This window comes from Ostrea edulis, chromosome 3, assembly GCF_947568905.1.
Source record: "Ostrea edulis chromosome 3, xbOstEdul1.1, whole genome shotgun sequence".
Taxonomy (NCBI): domain Eukaryota; kingdom Metazoa; phylum Mollusca; class Bivalvia; order Ostreida; family Ostreidae; genus Ostrea; species Ostrea edulis.
Window position 1 is genome coordinate 29,348,602 of NC_079166.1, and position 15,433 is coordinate 29,364,034.

Sequence of the window (15,433 nt, forward strand, 5' to 3'; positions counted from 1 at the left end):
ATATCCCCTTCCTTTCTTCACAAACGGAAAGTAATACAATTCTTAACAATCAGAATTCATAGTATGTAATAGCATATGTTAATTAAATATACACCAACAGTCGTAAATTTGTGTAAGAAACGAACATCTGTTTATTTTTTGTTTAAAAATGACATATATGTGGAAGGTTTACCATCTTACCTTAGGTAATAACACAAATGAATAGACTACATGGGACGACTTTGCAACATAAACTTTTTACAGAAGCTTACAAGTTCTTTCCTGTGGGAAGCGTGGCCTTGCAACACGGATATGTTGATGAAAGTGACAAAATTTTTGTAAACAACTCAATTTCATGCATCACCCACACGTAATTTGGGTCCAATCTCTACTTACGCAGATTTGTCTAAAAATATTGAGATATCGACCTATGGGCTAGTCAATATCCATGCATACGTCAGAGAAAGGTCGACGTAAAATTGCAATTACTCGACTGGATGGAGATACTGCGGAGAATGGATTCGGAAATCGATGGTATTCACGTCAGAGCAATGACCAAATAAGGAGAATTTCATGAATGAATGGGAAAATCTGTGAAAAATATCACGTTCCACGATATTATCCTGACATGAAACTCTAGCCATCATGCAGTATCTCCGCGTCGTACCACAGTTTCCGTGATATTTGGAAATAATTCTAGTTATAGTCTTGTGATCGGCCGTTTAATTTACAATGTGTCAAGTTCCTGAAAAAATAATAATACTATTTATGATTAAGAACTAATCACAGAGAGAGAGAGAGAGAGAGAGAGAGAGAGAGAGAGAGAGAGAGAGAGAGAGAGAGAGAGTGGTTTGAGGAATTAGAAACTTTCATGATCAGTTTTTATTGTCATGGCCTAATTTTGAAATATCATTGCATCTGCTTCGACTTCACGTGATGCCTCCTCCGCACAAACACATAAATATGGTAAAAGAAGGATACAAACTCCGAGTACATTCCAGATAAAGCTCTAGATCCACCCCTGTTATATTAATGTTGTAGGATGAACATTACAAGAAAGACAACTCCTGCAGGAACAACGACTGATTTATGGTTATTGGTAAATGGGTTATGTTTCTTGGTCGTGCATTTTATTTTGCTGTTGACATTTTAAAGATTGAGTATGTTTAACTAAGACATACTTTATATATACCATGTGTCCTGCCTGTTTCCATAATAAGTTTCTACGATACGTTTTTTTTTTGGGCTGCACAAATTTGTGATCAAAGAGAAATAACTGGTACGAACCTCCAGAATTTTTTAAATTTCAAATCAAGGCATGACATAATTAATATGATAGTGCAAACAAAAAATACAATAATTGATAGCAAAACGATGAAAATAAATTCCAGGTTCAACCATTTAAACATATAAATGATGATCTATATGATGATAGGCCTGCCTATATATCATATAGGCCTATGAATAGAATAGAATATAATATGATTTACTTCCAAATTAGGGCCCTCTCGGGCATACAGCATACATGATTGATAACATTTCTATGTGCAATGTTTTAAAAAAAAAAGATGATAAAAAGAAAAGAACAAAACAAGAGCAAAATATGCACTATTAGTATGAGCAATGTTCATACACGAGACATTTTGAACAATACTTATTTGTATTACATGCAAGTACCACCGTGTATCCTAATGCAAAACAGTCAGAAATACACACATAAAAAATGAAATAAAAATATATACATGTACATAACAACACTACACGTAATAATAATACAGGTAGTATAAGTACATATGATTAATACTCCACTGTAATGCAAAAGATACCGAGGGACGGTGCACGTGCATCGGTACTAGGTCAACATGGTACTATGTAACAACAGTTTAAACAACGATCACAACCAAATAAAGCCCTGTTAGTACCTCAGTGATTAAAAAAAATATATAAAAAATTAGGCCTATTTTCTATCAAACTGTTTAAATTGGGGTGGGATTTGCCCTGTTGCTGGCGTTCTCAATTTCTCTTAATTAAATTAAAAGTAACCTAGCCTACATGTATAGTTCAGTGGAGGATTTAGAGGGGGGCGCAGCCGCCCCTCCCCCCTAAAATTTTCAAATTTAAGGTAAATTGCGGTATCTTGTTTCGGAAAATGTACAAAATGATAAAAGAAGCAATACTTTCTTCCACTCCCGGTGAAATAAATAACAAAATCTTTTGATTTCTTGAATTACTTTATTGTGAGAACTTATCTTTTTTCCAAAAAACCCTTAAAATTTGGGTCATTTTATTAATTTCACCTTGTATTAAAATGATAGAAAATAGTACAAATGACTAAATAGGAGAAATATTTCAAGCCCCATTAAATCTATAAAACCCATGAGCTTCCGGGGGCTTCGCCCCCCTGGACCCCCACCAGGGCTCCACATTGGACCTACTCTCTTTAGAGAAGTCGAGAGGCATAGCCGTCGATGAAGGCTATGCCTCTCGACTTATACCTTGGACCCACTGCCTTATAAAGTGGCGCCCCCCCCCCCCCCCCCCGTAACCGCAATTCCTGGATCCGCCCCTGTAGTTAGTCCAAAATATCTGACGTTTTCCTGGCTTTTTTTTTTTACGATTTTGATATTTACCGTGCCAGGAAAATATCATCAAAATCATAAAAAAAGCCAGGAAAACGTCAGATATTTCGGACCAATAATGTATACTAGAACTATACTAGCTTAGCTTTGAATTGAAAGATTATGATTTTTGAAGAATCTCTATAGATAGTTAATAAGATGTAAATGTCAGAACACTTACAGTAAAATCTTAATCAACAGCTAGGCCTACAAATTAATTAATTTTAAGACGATTTTTATCAATCAAACTTTTAAAAAATGTGGTAGATATAGCCCGCGTAGCTCAGTCGGTAGAGCATCAGACTTTTAATCTGAGGGTCTTGGGTTCGAGTCCCAACGTGGGCGAACATTTTTTTTTCTATCTTTAAATTCAATTTTGAAGAAACAGCACATACATACGTACACCAATAATACCATGTTAAAGCAATAGTAGCTCTCACCATGGTATTAAAAAATTTTGTTTTAAAATTGTTATTTATAGATCTACTATTTCAATGACAAAAAAAAAAAAAAAAAAAGAAAAAGATTTATAAATTAAACTTTTGTCATTAATATTTGTGTTAGAATACCTATCCAGAGACTCTGAATGAAGTAAAATTATATTAGTGTCTTCCCGTACACAAATTGATTTCTATGTAATTCAATAGAACCGAAATCTTTATTTTGATAAAATCTCATTCTAATTAAAATTAGCTGTTTTGAATCCGCTACCGTTTGAGAAGCGGTAGCGGATTCAAAACAGCTAATTTTGATTAGATTGGATAAAATCTTAAACTTAATTTTGATTTTATCAATGACTATATGGTTAAAGGAGGTGAACATGAGAATGTGACAACGGGTTTAGATTTGTCATTTTGATGTACATGTATATAAATCACTAAGATGTAGCTTTCTTCAGTACGGAGATATTTCATAAAGATTAACTAATCTTTTCAATCCTAAGGAGCTGCCATATACAATGTATATTGAAAAAAATTACCTCCCTGCTGGGTTATCTCTTAACATCCACTAGAGGGCAGCACTGATGCTGATGTCTGTAGGACACATTGTGTATTTTTGGCACATTGTAAGCCTTGAAATGTCATCAACAGACAGAGGAAGCAATTGTTTCTCAGAATAATACTTCTTCACCAGCATTTGATTAATAATGGGAGAGGAATTTTCCTTCATTGGTGTGCTAGTGGAAATTATAGTACTTTCAAGGGGTGGCTTTGTGTCATGAGTTTGAACATTTTGTATCAGATTACATAGAATAAGATATACAGATATGAAGTGCAGTTCTCTACACCCACATTTTAACACGCTGTGTCGAAGTCCTGTTATAATTGATACAGCTTACATTTATCTATGGATTTATATATCCAGAGAGGAAGGGTCTCAGGGGACTTGGAATTAACAACTTGTTAAACAAGTAAGAAAAACACGAAAATGAAAAATACCTTCTGTATTCACTTGTATTAAAATCTAAACATAACATGGCATTTGTGTGTAAACACACACGTGATAGAATATAGCAACAATTCTGTTGCAGACATGCTATCAAGATTTATGGCTTACAGACAGTTTATCAACTAGGTCAGACGCGATCAGCCTCTTGGGGGAAATTTACCCTCATTTGTTGTGACATAAATTAAGGGAGCATTTCCTAAAGAGAATTCTGAAGGATTTCTTAAAAACCTCAGACTCTGATACAGATTCCAAATAAGTATTTTTAAAAATGTAAATAAAGAAAATTGCTTCTCCAAAATTTATCTGTGGTCCTGTACATCAATTATTATAAAATATATAAATTACATGCCTATATAATAGTACGATGGCATCGTACTAGTAGACTGGCGGTACTCGGAAACAAACAATTAATGACCCCTAACAAATCATCTGTAAAGAAGTAAAATACACAAGTAACACGCATGACAAAAGATTAGCGTAAGACCAATCTAATTAAAATTAGATTCTATGATATGGTCATTTTAATTAGATTGATAATAAGACCATTTGCATGCCAGTGCATATTTCTATCAATGGTAAGATCGTATGTTGGTATGGTTTTGATACCGTCAGGAGTAAACCTTTCTTTATACGAGAAGGTGAAGATAACGAACAGCGATCAATCTCATAACTCCTATAAGCAATAAGGAATACAATATTAAGAGTTGGGCGAACATGCACCCCCACCCCTAGGGGTGACTCGGAAAAAACAAGCCACATGTAACAGTTATAGACCTATACCTGTTTTGTCCTGCTTTTTAAAAATATTTGAGAAAAAAAATATCTCTCGTATATCAAATTCAACTCTTGTATCAAAATATTTCCCAGATGCTCAACAGCAAGGTTTTAAAAAAATATCTAGGTTGTTTCAATGGTACCTGTAAAGTGCGAAACGAAATCGAAACGAAACGAAATCTACAGAAACGAAACGAACCCCACCGAAACGAAACCTACAGAAACGAAACGAAATAGAATGTATGACCGAACTCTTTTAATTATAATAATTAAAAATGGTATCTTAGAACCCTGTGAAAGTTACCACATATAAATAAAATTCGCCTCCCCTTTGATGTAGGCTTTCGGCTTGACTGATACAAGTTTTAAAAGTTTGAAAAGGGGGGGGGGGGGGTGAGTAAGCACAAAATATCCGAAGTTGATTAAATACCATGTGCAATTAGTTTCGGATTCATAAATTTCAGAACGGAGGGTTATAGTCTCACAGGACAGAGGTCTGGAGAAACACACTAAACGAGGGGTAGGGTCGCCGGCGTTGGATCCGCCTTTGGGCATAAATATATGTTTCAGTATTTTTTGCTCTAAAGATAAATCTATGTATATACATGTGGATATTGTGTGTTTGTATGTAGTATATCAAACGGTGGATTCTGAGTATGTCCTCCCGTTCTCTTTGTAATTTCTGCTTCCCTTGTTCATAAGCCTTTTGATTTTACAAAATGCTGACCTCCTCCTGATATTATTGCATTAAAAAAAAAATCCATATTCCGTCCCGTTTTTAATTCCCCCGTCTTAGCAACACCTCAGATGTATAGAGTTATCTTTAGACTCACTACATATCAATAATAATTTTTAATAACACATGTATATATATCTTACCAAATTGCATTCATATAATATGGTATACTGTTTATTTTTTTCCATTATTGAAAGTACTCACACCTCAGCAGTTAGAGAGAAATTAAGAGGTTAAAAGCTCTTCCTGCTTTCAACTTTCTCAGACCCCAGCTTCTTCAACAATGTATCTATGCCCAAAGGCGGATCCAACGCCGGGGACCCCACCCCTCGTTTAGTGTGTTTCCCCAGACCTCTGAGACTGTAACCCTCCATTCTGAAATTTATGGATCCGAAACTAATTGCACATGGTATTTAATCAACTTCGGATATTTTGTGCTTATTCACCCACCCACACCTCCCTTTCCAACTTTAGTCACGCCGAAAGCCTACATCAAAGGGGAGGCGAATTTTATTTTTATGTGGTAACTTTCACAGGGGCCTAAGATGCCATTTTTAATTATCATAATTAAAAGAGTTCGGTTATACAATCTGTTTCGTTTCGGTGGATTTCGTTTCGTTTTGTTTCGATTTCGTTTCGCACTTTACAGGTACCCCATGTATATATAGATTTGTCTTTAGAGCAAAAATACTGAAACATGTACATGTATTTATGCCTTAAGGCGGATCCAACGCCGGCGACCCCACCCCTTGTTTAGTGTATTTCTCAAGACTTCTGAGACTAACCCTCCGTTCTAAAATTTATGGATCCGAAACTACTGGTAATTGCACATGGTATTTAATCAATTTCGGGTATGTACTTTGTGATTACTCCCTCTCCCCCTTCCATCTTTTAAAACTTTGTATCAGTCAAGCTGAAAACCTACATCAAAGGGGAGGCGAATTTTATTTCTATGTGGTAACTTTCACAGGGACCTGAGATACCATTAATTTTCCAATTAGTATAATTAAAAGAGTTTGGTTATACAATCTGTTTCGTTTCGTTCCGGTAGATTTCGTTTCGATTTCGTTTCGCACTTTACAGGTACCCGTTGTTTAACCGCATCGTTCAATTTACAAGAAACAATTTTTCAAGATATAGAACAAGGCAACAGTATCCATATTAGCTTTTTGGGTAGCAGTAAGGCTTTTTATACACTGTTTGGAGGGATGGTCTCATGTTAAAGCTATGTAAAGTTGGAATAAAAGGTAAAACCTGGTCACTGATTAATAACTGTCATCAAGGAACATCTAGCTCTATCATTGTAAATCAAACTCAATCTAGATGGTTCTCTGTTGATCAAGGTGTAAGACAAGGTGGTATTTTGTCTTCATTTTTATATCTTGTTTATATTAACGATCTTATTAATGAATTAGAGCTAAGTAGTCCTAATACAGGCGTCCTTAATGTTATGAGCAGCTGTCCTTCATTGGCATATGTTATATCTTGCATTGGATTATCCCCAATTGCCCTCCAAAACTTGTTAGATATTGCATACGCATATTCGAATAAGTGGCGATTTTCCTTCAATGCGTCAAAATCGTGCGTGGTGAAATTCCTTGGTAAGAGGAATACTTTCTTTGGCATCTGGGACAAGCATTGATTCCATGTGAAGAATCCTATAACAACCTAGTTATTGTGATTCACCAGAAATTCAAACTTTCTCAAAGAATAGGAAGAGCCTGTGAAAAGGGCAGGAAATCCTTATTTGCAATATCTGACATAGGATCCCATTTTCTCAGCCCAATGACTGTATCTCATTCATATAAAACAATCGTTATGCCTACAGTACGTTATGGATGCGAACTCTGGAATAATATGACCTGTTCAGACCTGCCAAAACCTTTGTATTTTTTAGCATTTTGTGTGCAAAAAATCTCTGAATTTACCAAAATTATGCATGCAGATCTGATATGTGTGAATCACATTTTGATGTATTGCCCATCAGCGCAGACATTGATATAGAAAACTACTGTTCTTAGGAAGGCTCTGTCGAATGGACATAAATTAACACTCTACCAAAGAAAATATTCTTGACCCGATCATTTTCTTACTGGCAAAACCTTTCAGAAGTCCAATATGGTTTTATTCCAGACGTTATTAAAACCTTTCAAACATACAATCTTACCATGCAATTATATAAGTACATGGCTTGACAACGGAATCTTCCCCGATAATTAAGTTATCATGGAAAAGGATATCCAGAAATACTGTATCATTGTATCACCAAGACCAGCGGCAATTGAGGGTGAACAGTCTGACTTTAAATTTATTCAGACAAATATTTTCAGCTATAAAACCTGCGACAATTTGGAAATTACCTAACATTGAACTTTGCAAATTCATATGCGAAATATACACAGGTATGCATATTAAATGGCCTTCTTCATTTGTGTCATTTATGTGGTAATTCGTTCACGGATGTTTTCTGTCATTCGTCTTGTTCATGTCCAAGTACCGCAAGCATACGAGAACAGTGGTGGAACGCCATCGTTAATAGCTTCAATGTTGAACTGTGTGCAGAACTCTGTGGGCTCTCGGAATTGAAATGGTACATAGTTCTTCTTGGTGGCCAAATAAAATATCTACACCTTTAAATCAGGTGGATGCCACATCATTCCGTTTGCTGAACTGGTGCGCAGCACTTCAGCCCTATACTACCAGTGGTGGATTTAAAGGGGGGGGGGGCGCCGGGGCCCCTCCTAAAATTTTCAAATTTATTTTAAAGATCGTGGTATCTTGTTTAGAAAAATGTACTAAACGATAATTTAAGAAGCAATAATTTCCTCCACTCCTAGAGAAATAAATGACAAAATCTTTAGATTTCTTGAATTTCTTCCAAAACCCATTAAAATTTACGTAATTTTCTTAATATTTCACCATATTTTCTTAATAAAATCTGTAAAATCCAGGAGCCTCCGGGGGCTCCAGGGGCGTAGCCAGGGTACTTTTAATGTGGTCGCCCGAGTAGGCAGGGGGTTTGGGGACCGCCTTAAGGCCCTCAATGGGTCCAGGACAAAGCCCTGGTGGGATCCCAGGGGGCGAAGCCCCCGAAAGCTGGTAAATTTGAGAAGATTTCGATGTGTATATTCGACCCTCCTGAACGAATTTTTCGTAGACTTCATAAAATTTGTTACGTAGCCATATTTGAGGTCTGTTTTGTTTTTGTACGAAATGCGGACAAACACTTGTAAAATTTCAAAAATGAGAAAGGATCTGTCCAATATATCGTTGTATGACGAACCCACTACAAACAATTAAACTGAATCCGTTAATAACAATTCCGGAGGGGACAAATATAATTGTCATAAATATTGCCCTTCACTACCTTTTGATATTTCTAATCCCCCCAATCTCTCTCTCTTTCTTTCTTGCAAAAATGATGTGGACGTTAATTGTGCGTACAAACGTACGCCTGGCTACGCGCCTGGGCTTCGCTCCCTGGACCTCTCCAGGGCAAACCTGGATTCACTGGGGACCTCAAGGCGACCCCCAGCCTCATAAAGTGACCCCGTAACTGCAATTCCTGGATCCGCCCCTGACTATGTACAGATGCTCACCGCAGTAATTATATTAGATAGGCCTATGATATCTAATACCTTATGCATTGCATTCTTAATATTGGAAGCTAGCAATGAAACACCTCTGTCTGACAAGTGAAATTTATCAGTTTTGAGCAAATTATTCACTGACATGGGTCCATGCCACATATTCAAATTGTCCGATATGTATACGTCCTTCTTGTCCATATAATCGCGTTTCAAGAGACCATCAACAATTTCAGAATTCAGGCGAGCTAGACGACTGTCCGAACGTGGGGTGGTGAGCGACACGACAGTCTTTATGTCTTTCCATTTAGACTTGATGGTTTGGATCACATCCTGTAGTTTCCTCACTGTGTTAGTTGGTTCACTGTCCTTTACTTCATTGGTTAATGGGTGCAGGATGATTACATCTGGTTTCTGGCTGGTTTTGTTGATAACCTCCTGAGTCTGGTCAATTGTATATGCTATGATTTTCGTTGTGTCAACATTCTTCGAAAGTTTCTCAGCATTTATACCCGCTATATTTGATGTCCCGATGAGGAGTGCTGTTGGTTTACTTTTAGCTGATTTCTCGTAACCATCATTAATTTGTTTGGTTATGTGACGTGTGTCTTGAAAAGGGACAGCTGCTACCATATGTACTCATCTATCGAGGTGCACAAATAGGAATATCTTTTTCTTTTCTATTTTGGTCATATTGTGTACATAGTGGTTCAATAGCTAAATATTAATTGATTTTAAGAGGATCTTCTATGAGGTAACCAAGAATTTTTTTTGCTTACGGTGCGTTAAAGCCCGCGTAGCTCAGTCGGTAGAGCATCAGACTTTTAATCTGAGGGTCTTGGGTTCGAGTCCCAACGTGGGCGATCATTTTTTTCCCCTCTTTAATTAAATTTTTTTGTGATTTACTATTTCAATGACCCCCACCCCCCAAAAAACTTTTGTTACTTATATTTGTGTTAGAAAACCTACCCAGAAGCACACTCTGAATGAAGTAAAATTGCAATATTGTCTCAATTGCCGTACAAAAATTGATTTCTATATAGATCTATAGGCCTTATGTTGTAAATTCAATAAAACCGGAATCTTTATTTTGCTAAAATCTTAAACTTAGTTTTAATTTCATCAATGACTATATGGATAAAAAGTTACATACTGTACAAAACAATCATAATAGGACATTTTTACAACAAAATAAAAATTTCAGATTTAGAACTAACCCAGCTAATTATTAGTTTAACATCTTATTTACGTTTTTCTAGACTCTCATGACTGACTTAGATATACATGTGAGATGATAGTTGCATGCACTAAATTACACAAAGGTAAGTTAGGGGAGGGGGTGGAGAAAAACTATATCGCACACAAAAAAGGACACAGACTTTTCACTTTTCACTACGCATGCATGTCTGGGCTAGTGCCTCTGTGGTAAAGGAGACCCCCCCCCCCCCCCCCCCCCCCCCCAGTTCGACACCTCATTCGACACAGTTGGTAATTAATGATGGTATCGCACTAGTAGACTGGCAGTACTCGCGAAAACAAACAATTAATGACCCCCCAAAAATCATCTGTAAAGAAGTTAATACACAAGTAACACGCGTGACAGAAGATGAGAATAAGACCAGTGCTTATTTCTATAATTGATAAAATAGTATGTTGGTACCGTATGGTTTTAATAACCCGGGGGTGACTCGGAAAAAAATGAAAGTATACAAGATCAATCGGGTGAAGGATATTTTCTTTGGTAGAGAAGCATCTATTCGACATGCCCATCCTTCTCTTCTCGTATCTATTTCTCTGCGGATGGGTAATAAATCAATGCAGTGTGACTCTCATATATTGAATCTCCATAATTTTGGTAAATTTAGACTTTTTATACACAAAAATGTTGGAAAATACTAAGTTTTTTGACAATCTAAGAAGAACATATTGCTGCCGTGCTTTCACTTCCGCAGTGTTCAGTGAGCATGATGATTTCTTATTATAGATGCGATGTAGTTAAAGGGATCCAATTTTATATTGCAATAAAATACATGTATATTCAAATCGATCTATGTCGAATACTGCAAAAAGGCATTTTGGTCTCTGTCGCAAACTTTGCTTGATGAGTCCCAATACCTAGGAGGATGTAAGATTCTGCATACGGAATTAGAGCGGAAATTATCATCCCTTCCCGCGGAAATTATCAGCCCTTCCCGCGGAATGTCGGTGCGCGCGAGTTTTTAAGAACATTACCGGAAAATTAATTATATATTCTAATAGCTAGCAAGGTTTGCGATGGAGATACATGTACAGTACTTCAATGCAAGGGATGCCATTTGCAAATGTGGGACAACTGATAAGATTTAGAGCACCTGTGTGAGAGCTATTTAGCTCTAATTCATCAATAAGTAAACTGGTGTAAACAGCAAGGTATAAAAATGTTAATAATTGAATAATCTGGATTGAATACCATAAATTAAAACTGCTTCTTGATAAATTATTACATGTTTGATATACAATGTATTATTACACATGTATAATTCCATTATTATTCATCATTTCATTATTACATAGTCAGGAAGCTTTCATGTAAATATAAACTTTTCTGGCCCGATGGTTCTTGAGATGAAGATTTTAAAGTTTTCCCCATATATTTGAATGTAAAACTTTGATCCCTTATTGTGGCCTCATCCTACCCCCGGGCAATGATTTGGACAAACTTGAATTTGCGCTGTATCTGGAAGCTTCCAAGTAAATTTTAATTTTTCTGGCCAAGTGGTTCTTGAGAATAAGATTTTAAATGACCCCCACCCCCCACGCTATTTTTGCATATTCGTGATTATCTTCCCTTTGAAGGGGGCATGGTCCAATATTAAAACAATCGTGAATCCCCTCCATTCATGGATGATATGTACCAAGTTTGATTGAAATTGGCCCAGTGGTTCTGGACAGACGGCCGGCCAGATAATGGCAGACAAAATTTGATCAGAATACCTCATTTGAGCTTTCAGCTCAAGTGAGCTAAATATATATATAACGGTACTAAATATGCATAAAAATCCCAAACAGTATTCCCAAACAACTTATCAATTCTATTTGGTTCAAAGATCCTTTGTGTTTGATCCATGAGCGTTAAAGCTAAACGTGAACCCGAGATCAGAACTTGAGATATAAAATCTAAAGAAACCCGATACATTAATCAAAACTCGCACCTTGCTGGACCTAATATTATTCGCTTCTGTGACAGTGATCAACAAAGTGACCTACCGGCTGGTTAAAAGATATGGCAAGGGAGATAATCCAGGCATCCTTCTGTGATGACCATCAAACTATGCTAATCTTAACAAAGTTATTCATGTAAATGTTAATAAAGCGGACAGTGAATATGAATTTAGAATTGTTAATTTGTTACGCCAATCACTGGTATTCCTGTGTACATGTGCACGAGGGAAGGATATCAAACAAATCGTTCCAGTATGTACATTTCATTGAGAATGCTTTGAACATTTCATGATAATTCAGGGATTTATTTCTGACTCCATTACTTAGCACACATGTGTAATTACTCATTCTTTTGAAGAAATCATGATCGAAAATATATCTTGTAAATTCCAGGGGAAGGGGGTGGGGTGGGGTGTTCCGTCTTCTAGATCCGCGCATGTACATAGGCGTAACTTGGGTTCGAATATTACCGAGGCAGGGGGTCTGGGGGGCGCAGCCCCCCCCCAGAAGCTATCGATATTTTAACAACGTAAAAAGTGTTTTTTTTTTTGTTTTTTTACCGAGGCAGCTGCCTCGGTTGCCTCAATGGAAGCTACGCCACTGATGTATCCGTGTAGATCATAACCCGCGCGATGTTTCTCTCCACCCCATCTACTATAAGAGCAGATAAAATTACAAACTGAATATCATATAAAAAAAACACCCCCCCCCCCAAAAAAAAAAATAAACCCAAACAAACCAACAACCCCCCGTGCACTACATGAAGTTTAATGTTCGTGAACCTGCTGTGGCATGATGCTACTACGCTTATTGTTTATTCACCAATCAAGCTAGGGCCCTCGGAGGGGGATGTACAGGTTAACAAGCAATTAGTTATAACAATAAAAATAAATAACAATCATTCAGAAGTACTGATACCATGCACCACCATCTGTTATTGTCACTGTTGCCACCTATTTGTATTTTGTGAATCATCTGTTGTAAACAGATATAGCATGCTTGTTTTTCTGAATAAAACATGTACATATAAATACAATACTGTCAGAGTTCACACTTCTGCACTGCACACATCTATAATTATATAGGAAATACTGATTGCAGACAAGATTTAAATTAACAACATGGTATATATATATATATATATATATATATATATATATATATATATATACAATAAAATAATCCAACTGCTTCACAGATCTAAGGACAGTGCCAGTTTCAGAGACGGTGGATAATGATAATGTTGTGTAAATACATATAAAATTGTAATAAAATTAGTATAATTATTGTTTAGGAAGTCCAGTATGCAAGTATAAAACACATGTACATGCAGGATCCAGTTGTTCGGAATGCTTTATGCTTTATGTAGGGAGGTTAGAATATAATAATTATATAAATGAAAACAATTGTACGAAGTGTTAGTAATTGTACTAGGTGCGCGGAGTAAATATCACAGTCATGGTACTGACTACTCTCATTTAATCAAAGATGTGATTATTTTTTTTTTCAAAATTTTATGTTGAGCGTTTTTAAACTATAACTTCTGAATCTTGATAAAATTCATCACTTACCCAATCACGGAGCCCGCTAACTGCGCAGTTACCCTAACTGCTCAGTTACCATACAACCTTTGTTTCATCAACAGTAACCTACTGAATTCACAGGAGGCGGGAGAATGATGGTTGAACACATGTTCACTGGGAAGTAAACACGCATTCTCTGACCCCCAGACGGTAGGAAGATGCCCCCGCAGTCTGCTGTAACGCAGTTTAACTCAAGGACTTGTGAATATACAACGCCATTTACAGCCAACCTAGACTAGCTGCAATAATGCAACAATCTCCATTTGGGGTGGGGGGTGGGGTTAGAATCAGATAGGGCTACATAATTGCAACCACCCTAGACAGTCTATAATCTTATTTTACCGGGAGAGAAATCTTCCTATTATTTGATTCATTTGTCTCACAGATATATATATATATATATATATATATATATATATATATATATATATATATATATATATATAGAGAGAGAGAGAGAGAGAGAGAGAGAGAGATACACTTTATATACCTGTACTGTACAGGTATATAATTCTTCGTAGGTTTCAAGAATTGTTTAGAATGGTCTTAAGAATCAGGAATTGGACAATCCGAAATAAGATAACACGCATCTTCTCCCTTGGACAGTCCACACATTTACCTACTAGTATCTTCTTCATATAAAAATACTGTCCACGGACAATCTATTAAATACTTACTGGATAAACAGTGTTTAAGCTTTCAGTATAAGACTCTCTTGTTTTGCTTGGCCAGAAGAGTTTAAAAAATAGTTGATAATACTAAACGCTTTAAAATCCCATATCACAAAAATGTATGCAACAAATTTTCACCCCTCGAAAAACCATTGTCAACCTCGGCTACGCCTCGGTTGACAATGGTTTTCTCGGGGTGAAAATTTTCAATGTTACCCTCAACTACATGCAATATTTATATAATAGTAACTGATCTTAATCACATTAGTCAGTTTTTATAGTAACTGATGTTAATCACATTAGTCAGTTTTTATAGTAACTGATGTTAATCAAATTTAGTCAGTTTTATAGTAACTGATGTTAATCATATTAGTAAGTTTTTATAGTATCTGATGTTAATCACATTAGTCAGTTTTTATTGTAACTGATGTTAATCACATTAGTCAGTTTTATAGTAACTGATGTTAATCACATTAGTCAGTTTTTATAGTAACTGATGTTAATCACATTAGTCTGTTTTTATAGTAACTGATGTTAATCACATTAGTCAGTTTTTATAGTAACTGATGTTAATCACATTAGTCTGTTTTTATAGTAACTGATGTTAATCACATTAGTCAGTTTTTATAGTAACTGATGTTAATCACATTAGTCAGTTTTTATAGTATCTGATGTTAATCACATTAGTCAGTTTTTATAGTAACTGATGTTAATCACATTAGTCAGTTTTTATAGTAACTGATGTTAATCACATTAGTCTGTTTTTATAGTAACTGATGTTAATCACATTAGTCTGTTTTTATAGTAACTGATGTTAATCACATTAGTCAGTTTT

The 15,433-nt window shown here is 36.0% G+C and overlaps 1 protein-coding gene and 2 non-coding genes across 13 annotated transcripts in view; 2 read left to right on the forward strand and 1 right to left on the reverse strand.

Annotated features, from left to right (window-relative positions):
• Window positions 1–14,167, reverse strand: part of LOC125677450 (terminal nucleotidyltransferase 5C-like) — a 131,494-nt gene extending 117,327 nt beyond the window's left edge. For 8 of the 11 annotated variants that reach the window (XR_007371126.2, XR_007371127.2, XR_007371124.2 and 5 more), the window contains exon 1: window positions 13,916–14,167. The gene's annotated coding sequence lies outside the window, so the exon portion shown is untranslated. Of the gene's footprint in view, window positions 1–180; window positions 364–13,915 lie in introns of those variants that run through there. The other 3 variants (XM_048915519.2, XM_048915520.2, XM_056160416.1) reach the window with 3 other exon arrangements.
• Window positions 2,870–2,942, forward strand: Trnak-uuu (transfer RNA lysine (anticodon UUU)). The gene has a single exon. It is a non-coding gene; the product is annotated as a tRNA-Lys (tRNA).
• Trnak-uuu (transfer RNA lysine (anticodon UUU)) lies at window positions 9,934–10,006 on the forward strand. Its single transcript has one exon. It is a non-coding gene; the product is annotated as a tRNA-Lys (tRNA).
• Window positions 14,168–15,433: the final 1,266 nt, after the last annotated feature.